At 38.8% G+C, this 10,233-nt stretch overlaps 1 long non-coding RNA gene across 1 annotated transcript; it reads left to right on the top strand.

The window, feature by feature from the left end:
* The first annotated feature begins 4,595 nt into the window (after nt 1–4,595).
* Nucleotides 4,596–5,506, top strand: LOC311285628. The gene is made up of 3 exons (XR_014626381.1): nt 4,596–4,711; nt 4,903–4,963; nt 5,112–5,506. It is a non-coding gene; the product is annotated as an uncharacterized lncRNA (long non-coding RNA).
* The last annotated feature ends 4,727 nt before the right edge of the window (nt 5,507–10,233 follow it).

Genomic DNA, 10,233 nt, shown 5'->3' with positions numbered 1-10,233 from the left:
CGACTCCACGCCTGTGTCTCTGGACAAGATGGCCGACTCCACGCCTGTGTCTCTGGACAAGATGGCCGACTCCACGCCTGTGTCTCCCGACAAGATGGCCGCCGCCGAGCCAGTGTCTCCCGACAAGATGGCCGCCGCCGAGCCTGTTCACGTCACATCTGTTGAGCCTGTGTCTTCGGACAAGATGGCCGCCGCTGAGCCGGTGGTGTCTGTTCCAGTTCCAGTTCCAGTTCCTTAGCTGGTGTCTGTTCCAGTTCCTGAGCCGGTGTCTGTTCCAGTTCCTGAGCCGGTGTCTTTTCCTGTGCCGTGGCCGCCCGAGGGGTCGTCTCCGCCGTGGTCGCTCGAGGGGTCGTCTCCGCCGTGGCCGCCCGAAGGGTCGTCTCCTCCTTGGCCGCCCGAAGGGTCGTCTCCTTCCTGGTCGCCTGCACAGCCTGACCCGCCCTGGTCGCCTGCACAGCCTGACCCGCCCTGGTCGCCTGCACAGCCTGACCCGCCCTGGTCGCCTGCACAGCCTGATCCGTCCTGGTCGCCTGCACAGCCTGCTCCGTCCGGGCCTGCCGTCCTGTTGCAATCTCCGGGCCTTCTTCCGCTCCACGGGCCTTGGCCCTCCAGCCCGCCCCCGGGTCCGCCTCCGCTCCACCACCCTCCTGGATTGTATTGGAGCGTCTGGAAGCCGCTCCTTGTGGGGGGGCTCTGTCACGAATCCGGTCTGTGGCCTTCTGCCCGATAGCCACCAGAGGTCGCTTCTCCATCATATTGACTCACACAGCACACTGGACTGCATTTCCCATCATTCATTGCACGGACGACACACACAGCTGATTACACTAATCACTCTCCCAGCTGAGAACTATCTCACAATCACTATCACCAATTACACACTCTTTATAAGCCTTGGACTTTCTCTCTGTGATCGCCGAGTATTGTTTAGCGCTTATCCTAGCGATAGCTACTCTACGGAGCTGAGTTGTTTATGCCTTGCCTGTTTTCTTGTGTTTTGACATCTGCCCGTGTTTCCAGGATTAACCCTCTGCCTTGCCCTTTGGACTCTGTTTGCCCCTCGTTTGGATCTTTGCTTGTGTACCTGGATTATCTCTCTGCCTGGCCCTGTTGGATATTGTTCGCTAATCGTAGACCCACGCTTGCCCCAGGATTTCTCTTGTGTCTTGCCCTAACTATACCTGCTTGCCGTTGTCTGACCCTGCCTGTTTACTATGTTTATGAATAAAAGCTTGCACATGGATCCGCACGCCTCATGTCTTGTTCGCCCCGTAACACACTGAAGCCGGTTTAATTTAATTTCTTTAATCATCCCATTTCTTTTTTTTTTTTTTTTTTCTTTTTTTTTTTACATAACACTCAATCTCCTTCGCCGAACCTAACAACACTGGTCAAAATTTATATATTTAGTTAGTTTAGTAACTGAGTAACAATTGTAATAGGTGTTACATCAACAAATCCGACATTATTATATCTTTTACATTATAAATGGAGTTTATCGTTCATTGTCATTTATTTATAACCTCTACCATTCATGCAGGGGTTTATATATGGGATTATGTCAGATGATATCATCCATGTAGAAAATTACATTTCTGACAGTTTCACATCCTCAGTCATCGTTGACGTCTTTTGGGTTGGTGAAGTCTGTCTGAGCTGCTAAACCTGTTTGCTCTGGTCATATGAAGTGTTACACTCACTCATGCGATACCCAAGACAAAAAAATCCCATAGTAAAATCTAAATATCCATCATTATGGATCAGCAGTCAGATGTCATGCCACTGACATCTTACAACAATGAACAATGAAATTCTAAAAAACAATGTTTTTTTTTCTTTCATTGAAGTATGTGATACATGCCATTGATCATGTAGGCCAGTGGTTTTCTTAAAAACCAGTGTATCTGTTCTGGTCTTTATGTTACAGGCATTGTCTGTATTTGGTATCTGAGAGGTGACTGAGGGTCTGACCCGTGTATGCAATGCAGTAACAGTGTTTACTCATTTAGCCCGTCTTCCAGAGAATAAACATCTACTTGTTTTGTAATGAATTAATTTGCTCATACAAGCAAACTAATCAAGAGTTATATTTTGTAGAAAGAGAATTGTCAGTTTGAACTTTATTCTGCTCTTCTCATCATAGCTGTATGAGACATGTAAAGACAACTGTGTCTAAGGTCATGAAGGTCAATAACACACCAAATGTATCCACTAACACATACTGTATGCATACTTAGCATGTGTAATTCTTTTTAGGATTTATACCACAATTTGTCACTATATGTTAAACTATGACAGTGAATCATGTGTAGAAGTTTGTATCAGTGCTCTGTGCCGTGTGGATGCGGTTTTCATGTTCTGTTCCAGTGAAGTCCTGATGAAAGTTATCGCCTATGTTTCATTTAATTGTGTTTGCAGGGGTTGTTTATTATTATGAGCCTGAAAGCACCAAATGTGAGTAAAGATCGGCGAGTATATAAAGCGTTGTCAATCGCCAGGAGGCCGTTAAATTTTTTTATCAATTCTAACATTACAATGTCATGAGAACATGAACTTAAACAAATGTGAATGATGTTCGGGACAGTTGGGCCAGTGCTGCATCGTCACGAAAGTTCAACCTTTGCTAATGTAAATGTTCCAGTGCAAGAAGTCAGGTGACGTCATAGGTGTGCCAACTGGCTATACTGTATAAAGGAGAACACGTACACATGTTCTTTGTCTTCAGGAAGCTGTTTGTTTGTGTGTACATGTGCTATAAGTACGTGTGAGAGAACTCCGAAAAAAACAAAAAGAGTGAATGCAGATATAGGAAGTGTACGCCTCCGTGTGAATGATATATCATACCAAATGACACTAACGATCTTGTCTTGGAGTGGAGCATGAGCGGTCAGCCCTCGAGGGGGCTCTGTGCTCACTCTGATCACTTCACAGTGAGAAAGCTTCGTTCCCACCTTTTGGGTGGCGTTTATGGTCGTGGGTTTCGCAGCTTGATTTGGCCGACGAGCTTGGGCAAGTCTTTCCCTTTTGCCAGTTCCTGAGGCTCTTGCTCTGAATCTGTAAGCCCACTCACTGGTTTCTTCCGGTCCGGCGAAGAGCTTGTTGCTTGGCCGCTGTAGTTCCGAGGAACTAGATGTGACTGGAGTTGAGGCGGATGTTTTGTCTGAGCCCGCCTCTTCCTTGTCACCAACGTACGAGGAGTTACTGGATGTAATTATTTGCACCAGCGTCAGACTGAATCTAAACTGGACGGTGGCTAGGCGAGCGGTTCATGGCAGGTCACAAACATTCATCTCCTGCAAGCCTTCCGTTTCTCCCAGACCTCTACGATGAGGTGTTGAGGTCTTGGGGGAAATCTTTTTCTGCCTGTATGTTCCCACCCAGCAAGTCCAGCTATGCTAACATTAAGGGGTTGGAGGAACATGGGTATGTGAAGATGCCCTGGATGGAGGAATCGTTAGCTGGTTATCTCTCATCCGGCGAGGCTCCCACTTTGCCCTTAAAGCCTTGCCATTTTACATCTAAACTTGTGGGCAAAGCGGTAGTGGGCCAACCTGGTGGTGTTGCAGGTGTGCCAAGCCACACGATTTTGATTTTGCAGAGTTAGACACGTTCCTGGGTCAACATATTTTGTTGATCCAGTAACAACATTACTGTCCAAAACTTTTGTCCTAACCCTATCCCTCCCCCTAAACCTAACCTTACCCATAAGTTATCCCTAAAAATCAGAGGGAAATGATAGGTGAATAACACTGATGCAGAAGCACCAAACCCTGGTTGTAAGCCTAAACTTGGAATATACTATAAAACCCTCAAATCCGATTGGTTGATGGGAATTTTGTTCCAGGAACATGTTGTACTTGGTGAAATCAGCTACCATGTTGACCTCTTGAGGGACGCTGATGTCGGGACACAGTCGCAGAGCTCCGCCGCACCACCGACCTTGCCCCAAGAACTTGTCACATGTGTTTTGAACTAGATTTCCAAGAGATTTTTCCTTTTCTTGATCAGGGACACACTTATGTGTCATAGATCAACACTTTAACCCTTTATAGGCTTATTTACATCTCAGGTTTTAAGCTGTATTTATGTTACACAACATTAGTTCATATAAATGTCAGGCATTAAACGTATTCAAATAGCTATTTAAATAATTTGACAAATAATGCATTTCAGTTGTGAGTTTGCAGTGTATTATACAGTATAAAAACCAGTGATCCATCAAGATCCCTCAAGCTGTGTTTAGAGCACTGGAGCGTGTCCAAAGTCACAGGCCATAATTTCCCACGCGTGGATTTGAGATGTAAAGTACAGTAAATCCTGTACATAAGTTAAATAGAGTACGCTTAGGTTCTGAGCCTTTCACAAGCTAAACACATAGCAGACAATGTGATTTGTCTGAACAATGCATTGGGACAGCGGCGTTGCATGATTTACACTATTGTTTGGATTACTACACACTGAAGGGGCAGCTTTATGTCCCATTGGGGATGAAGAGGATTAAGTAATGGATTTTGCAAGGCATTTTTAAAGTTTTGATATAGACCCGGAAGTGTCACAAATGTTGACTTATTGTCACGTCATCTACATGGGAATTCACTGGACCAAGCCCTGGTTTATTCACATCCATCCAGTATTTAAGCCACATTATCACAGATACCAGAGTAATACAGACTGTGACATTACAGTAACTGGACGAGAGCATCAGCGCAAGGTAACTCACTCATCACTTGAGTTATGCTACATTTATGGCTTTTGAATCTATCTATATTACTGGTAACTGAATAATCACTGAATATGAGCAAGCAAAATGTGTTATAAATAAAAAAATGTTATTCTGTGATAAAAAAATATTTAGAGAATAAATGTTTGACATTAATCTCTTTTAGCACTTTTGTGTTGTAGGATGAAGTCAATACAGGCAATGTTACTGATGCTTTTTATTGCATCTGTCTTTTCAAAATCAGTAAGTATCAGTTATCTGTTTTCCTTTACATTTTTATTTGTATATACAGCATTAAAAAAAAAAAAACTTTTATAGCTACTTCAGTTTCTTTCAAAAGCATACAATACTATTATTAATAATAATTTTTTTCAACTGTTTGAACCCCTAGTTTCCTTTGCGCAGAGGATTTGATTCATCAGACTCAGGATCCAGTTCCAGACAGGATTCAAACCCTGAATCAAATGAGTCTGCATCAAGTGAATCTGAATCTTCTGAGGAAGTTATTGTGCCACGCACATTCCCTCCACCGACCACCGTCAGGACAACATAATCCTCCCCAAGGACAGGATAACCCACAAACTGTGTTACGCTGAATTTGGCCAGTCTTAACACGACCTGTGGAAAGAGTGATGATGACAACTGCCAATAACTTGCAATATTGCTTTTTAATCATATTTTCACACAAAATGAATATAGAAATAACAGTATACAATTGATTTGTATTGATTGATTGGTTGACAATTGATTATAGTTTACAGTATAAAATCATGCTTATGCATTGACAATGAAGGTCTTGATATTAATGAATAATGTAACTAATTAAGATTAAAATTGCATGTCTATTACATGGTTTTAAGTGTTCATTTTTATTTATTTTTTCAATTTAAGAAAAAAAAATGATGTAAAATAATATATGAAAAATAATCATTTTTAAATGGGGTTTAATATCAGTAGAACTTTTTTATGAAGTAAGAAAATACGATTTCATATCAACATATTAATATGTGAAATCATTAACTTTTCTTGTACCTTTTTCAGTAACCAAATGAAATAATAATAATAGTATAAAAGTATTAGTATTATTTACATTTACATTTATTCATTTAGCTGATGCTTTTATCCAAAGCGACTTACAATTGCTATATATGTCAGAGGTCGCACGCCTCTGGAGCAACTAGGGGTTAAGTGTCTTGCTCAGGGACACATTGGTGTCTCACAGTGGATTCGAACCCAGGTCTCTCACACCAAAGGCATGTGTCTTATCCATTGCGCCATCACCACCCCTTTTATCAGTAGTTGTAGTATTAACATACCATTAGTGTAAATGACATGAAACCTTCTATATATGATTTTTTCTTATTCAATAATGCACAATTGACAGGTTATTTTTTTTTGTTGTTTGTATGTTTTTTTTTAGGTCAAAATAAGTAAGATTAACAGCACCATCCTAGCATGGTTGGGGAAAGTTGCTTATAAGGATGAGCTAGGAAGAAATAGTACGACAAGATGGATTCTGAAGCAAGATAATTTATAAACAATAATTGTGCAATCTGTACAAAGTACATCATAACAATAAACTAAAAATAAATAAATAAATACATTTAAAAACTAATGTTTGCTGGGTGAACACAAAGGAAAATGGTCAGAGCAGCCTCCCCACCTCCCTTAACCAAACGAACACTCTGGTTAAATAAGTAAAACAGCCAAACAGATATGAGGACAACCATTTATATTAATGACATCAAAACAATAACTTCTTTTTTGCCTAGCTAAATAAATACACTAAGCACAGTATTAACCAAAGTAAACTATTACAATAATAAACATACATTCAACACATAAACATCAGAACTATAACATGTGAAGCAGCAGGGCTACATAAAATGGTATGACCACTGCCACTGCTATTATAGGTTACGCGCACTTCTGGATTGAACCAGGACACAGCAGAAATCAACAGGTAAGCAAACGATACAACAACAAAACGCTGAATCATATGATATTAATTGACCAATAAATACTCTGTAAAAACCACTAGACTCTTAATAATTACACTTCAGCGAGTAACACCTGATAAACAGTAAAAGAAACTTACAGGGGTTTTTTTTGTACGAGAAAACATGGCGGAAGGTAGTGACAGTGCTCTGGAGATTTTTCTGATTTTTTTACTTTATTTTGTAATCATGCTCTTAGGCTACATCTACATTGAAGGGGTGGATTCTGGAATCCACTGCTGCTTTAATGTATATATAATGAGTGATTATAATCAAGGTTAATAATAATAATCAATACTTTTCCTTCTAAATATCAAATGTGTTGAATGACTTCTCTAGGCTTGTGAGATTTTACTTTGTTATAGTAGTTATAAGTGTGAATACCGAATTGTACTTTTCATGTATTCTCTAATGTCTGTATTTGGTATCTGAGAGGTGACTGAGGGTCTGGTTCAAATGCCAGGAATGCAATAACAGTGCTTGCTCATTTAGCCCGGCTTCCAGAAATGGAAGTTTTGTGTTTGAAAAAGGTCTTCAACATGTGTCAATACATACATCTGTTTTTCTAGGGTACCCTGAAGACTATAAGTCACAGGGGTCATTGAAGTCTAAGGGACCATTTCTTTGTTAAAGCTTTCCTTTACTGCGTCAGATTAAAGTGTCCTCTCATTGAGAGAAAGAACGTATTATCTCGTTTATAGTTAGAGCCTGGCCAAATCCAACCTTGAAGAAGCTGTGTGTTGGTGTGTGGGTTAGTCTTTTTGGTTACAGGTTAAGGAACCAGTGCACTGTTAAAAAAAATGGTGAAATTTATGGTAAAAACCGGCAACTGTGGTTGCCAGTATTTTACCTTATAAAATATGGTGGCAACCTTTTATGTTTTATGGGACTTAAATATACGGGCAAAAAAAACACAACGTAAAAAAAACCTGTGATATTTATGGTAAAAAAACGTCAGCTTGGTTGCCAGTATTTTACCGTAAAAAATATGGTAGCAACCTTACTTTGGACTTAAATTTACGGCAAAAACAAACAAACAAAAAAACAGCAGGACTTAAATGTGTGGTAAAAAAAAAACATCAGCTGTGGTTCCCAGTACTTCACCATAAAAAATACAGTAGTAACCTTTTCGATTTCACGAGACAACCCTTATTTTTCATTAACCAATAAACGTTTTGATATATTTTCACTAAAGTATTAAAATCTGCTGTATATATCTGTAATATACCGATAACCACCAACACAGGTGGTAAAAAAGAAAACCACATGATGATTCAAAGTTCACCACCATTAGTTTTCCACAAGCTGATTAATATGTGCTGAGGCACATATTAATATATTATTATAATGAATTATTATTATAATTATTATTATATAATTATAATTATTATTATAAACATATTAATATAATGAAGGTGCACAGAGTCCTAAGAGCCCAACTAAAGCAAACACTGATCTCCATTATGGTGACTTCAAACCAAGGTTATAATCGTTAACGAAAACGAACGAAAAAACAAAAACTAGGTGGGAAAAAACATTGTCGTTAACTGAAATAAAAATAAAAACGAGGCATTACAAAAAAACGATAACTAACTAAAACTGTAATGTGTGTTTGGCAAAACTAACTAAAATAAAATAAAATTATAGAGTAAATGTCCTTAGTTTTCGTCTTTGTCAAGGTCTTTAATTTTTTAACTATTTAGAACACGCAGCATATTCGTTCAGCTGCTCCCTGCTCTCCCTCCGTCTCTCTGTCACTCATGTGTCTCTCACATGCACGCGCGCACACACACACACACACACACAGCCCCTCCCCTCCGTGCACACCGCGTCTCCATGAGAACGACTTCGTTCGACGTTGAAAGTTCGCGAAAGGTTGGTATCTCCATCTCTTGAACACCTTTACACAATCAAACATTAGAAAGTGATACAAAAATATTTTAAATTCTGAATATAATTTTGTCAGTGTGTTAATGTCGACCCGAGAAGCGATTGCGCCTTCTTTAGAAAGTTAACTAGTCGCAAGTTTGAGGTAATGCACTTTTTGGTTGTGGTTGTCGATGTCAAACACTATATAAGCTGTGATTCAAATATAAAATAATGTTATGTAATTTTTTTACTTTTACACTGAATGTTTGCTGCTTCAATCCAGATGAGTAGGCTATTGACTGTAGTAGGCTATTGGGTAAATTTAGTATAGGGTGTGAAAATTGTACAGCTGTGGTATTTGTAGGGTGTGAATTCTGTATAGAACATGTGTAGATTTTTGGTACGGCGTGTGGATTTTGTAAGAGGTATTCTTACACATGCTCACACACTCTCGCACACACACACACACACACACACACACACACACTTGCTCACTCGCACACGCACACACTCTTGCTCACTCGCGATCTCGCGCGCGCGCACACACACACACACACACACACACACACACACACACACACTCTCAAACAGTCGCGCATCTTTAGTAAGATTTGGCAAAAACTTACTTTGGGAAGAATTTGTTCCCAATCTGAATTTGAACAACAGACCCAGGGAAGGAATTTCAATGCGGTGTGAATTTTGTATAGGGTGTTAAATGTGCATTTTGTGAAGGTGTGAATCATATTTAATATAATAAAGACCATCTCTAAAATTGTATGATGATTTTGTTGAGTTATTATTACACAATACTTTTTCTGACCTTTTTGAATCTTGCCCCTGACAAATAACCCAAATTACAAAAAAAGACTAAAACTAACACTAAAACTAATAAAAACTAAACTAAAACTAAGCATTTTCAAAAAATAAAAACTAAACTAAACTAGCAAACCCACTTTAAAAACTAATTAAAACTAAACTGAATTTGAAAACAAAAAGTCAAAACGAAATAAAAATAAAAATAAAAACTAATGAAAAATGCAAAACTATAATAACCCTGCTTCAAACTTTATTATTATTTTAGACATCAACGTCTGAACCTCTGGTAGTTCTCAATAATAACTTTTATGACAAATTGGTTTGTAATACAATACTTTAAATTACAGGCAACAACAGCTGGCATGTTTTTTTTTTATACCATAAACTGAAGTTCAATGTCATAAAACCTAAAATATTACTTACGTATTTTTTACGGTAAAGCACTTGCAGTTTTTTACCGTAAACTTTAGTTCAGTGCCGTAAAAACTAAAATATTTCTACCGTATTTTTTACGGTAAATCGCTTGCAACCAGCTGCAAGTTTTTTACCGTAAACTTTAGTTCAATGCCGTAAAACATACATATTTCTACCGTTTTTATTTTTACGGTAAAGTACTGGCAACCACAGCTGCCAGTTTTTTACAGTAAATTTTTGTTCAATGATGTAAAATCTAAAAATTGCTACTGTATTTTTTACGATAAGGTACGGTAAATGCAACGGTAAGGTTTTTTTTTTACAGTGTACTTCCAAAATCTGTACATTTAACAGTATTTTACTGTAAAATTACATGAAATGTCTCATGAGACCTATTGCAGTTTTTTTACTGTGTAT

The sequence above is a fragment of the Rutilus rutilus genome, assembly GCF_951802725.1.
Source record: "Rutilus rutilus genome assembly, chromosome: 25".
Lineage (NCBI taxonomy): Eukaryota > Metazoa > Chordata > Actinopteri > Cypriniformes > Leuciscidae > Rutilus > Rutilus rutilus.
Note: the sequence above shows the minus strand (reverse complement) of the source record. Positions and strands in the feature narration are given on the sequence as shown.